The sequence below is a fragment of the Alligator sinensis genome, unplaced genomic scaffold (genome assembly GCF_000455745.1).
Source record: "Alligator sinensis unplaced genomic scaffold, ASM45574v1 scaffold300_1, whole genome shotgun sequence".
NCBI lineage: Eukaryota > Metazoa > Chordata > Crocodylia > Alligatoridae > Alligator > Alligator sinensis.
In genome coordinates this window covers 12,125-14,061 of record NW_005842240.1, presented here as the reverse complement: position 1 = coordinate 14,061, position 1,937 = coordinate 12,125, and positions in this window count along the sequence as shown.

Genomic DNA, 1,937 nt, shown 5'->3' with positions numbered 1-1,937 from the left:
GCGCTTGACAGCGCGGGGGAGACCCAGACAGGCCGGGGGGAGGCAGCTTGTTCTCTCCTTTGTTTACAAGCCGCTGTCAGCCCTGACCTGGTTTGCTTCCTCTCCTTTCATTGTCTCTCTTCCCTCCCCCCCCCACGCTTGTTGTTTTGATTTTCTCCCTCTTTCCTAGAGGATCTTGTCTGGGTCGCACCCTCTCTTCCCCCCAACCCCCCTTGCCTTCATTAGTCCCGTGGGGAGCGTGGCACCATATTCATTTTTTTATTTTAAGAGCTTCCCGTGACCCTTCTGCGCCGCCGCTCTCATTTTTTCTATGCCGTGGGCTCGAGCCAAAGTTTGGTTGTTTTTTTGTGTGTGCGTGCATGCTTGAAATCAGGCTGTTGGGGTGAAGCGGCGAGACAATGCTCCTTCCGATTGTTTTAAAAGGCACAGGCTGTCTGGGTCCAAAAAAACCCCAAAAAACACAACCAAAAAAAAACCAAACCCAACCACCCAACAAAAAAACACGAAGTTCCTGGAACCGGTTTTCTTCTTCCGGAGTCAGTTAAAAGGGATCGTGTGGGGTTGTCATGAAAATGGGATCCCGAGGGACTCGTGCCAACGCTGCGTTTTGAAAAGCAAGCGTCTGTTTTGACGTGAGCCTAATGGGTTTGTTTTACAGATGAGTGCTTCATCGCACACCCGAGCTCCGGTTCTGCAAAAGTAGATGCTGTCCGGGTTTTTATTTAAAAAAAAATATAATTGGAGCCAAAGTGTCGCAGGGCTTGTTTAGCAGTGTCTTCTGGTCTTTGTTTTCAAAAAGTTTGTGCCCGTGTATTGTACGTATTTGCTGTACATCTCCCACTCGAGTTTAAATTAAGGCTAAGAAACTCTTTCTGCTATTAAGTATATGTCGTAACAGAGTGGGAGATGTATGGCAAAGGCATACGTTATATACTTAATAGGTATTTGCCATACATATCACATGCTAGTTTAAGGCTAAGAAACTTTCTGTTGCTATATATCTTATGTCTTTCCCACGCTAGTTTAAATTAAGGCTAAGTAACTCTTTTATTAAGGTTCAAACACTTGATAGTGATGTGGTAAGTTTTTGAACTGACAGGTCTTCACTGAATAAGGATCGCAATCTAAGAAAATTTCTGGTCAGTACATTGCACAGAAATTAAAATGGGAGTCATATGTCAGTACCTTTATGGAAAAATTGCTGTAATTAAAAAAAAATGCACACCCACCAACTATGGTTTGAAGAATTTATGTTAGGAGACAGTGTTGAAGCTGCCAAATTTGTGTGGAAGGGGCCTCATAATTGAGCTGTTCGAAGGCCAATGTTGAACTTTTTCAAATTGGGTACAGTGATGATTAAGTTTATCGTCTGTAGTCTGAGACCCCTTAGCCATCCCTTCCCAGCAGTTAGTTTGGTGCAATGTTTCTCAAGTGGTCGGACGCAAAGGTCATGTAGGTGGGACTTCAACTCATTGCCTGATTGAAAAAATCAGTTGTTTGTACTTCAAATAGATGAATCAACAGATATCTTGAACAGTGCAATTTTGTGGGGTTTTGTTTTTATCATGGTGGGACCAGGGGTTTTTGAGAAAATGGTTGGTGGGACATAAGGTGCAAAAGGTTGAGAACCGCTGGTTTGGTGAATGGGTAGTCAAGTTAAGCATGGTGCAGGTCTGGAGCTCTGCAGGTCAAAAGAATTAAATCTGTTGCGATGTGTACGGCAGTGAAGTTAAAAAGGTTGAAGAGTGGAGAGATTTGTAGAATATTCCTTTAGTGGAGATGTTTAGGATTGCTCTCTTGTTCAGGGAATGTTTTAGAGATTATATTTATGCTTCTTCCTAGGGGCTAAAGTCGAGCCAGCACTAGACCAACAGCATCTGGTGAAAATTCTGACCAGTCCTTGTACAATAAATAAAGGGTTACAAGCTGTTCCCATC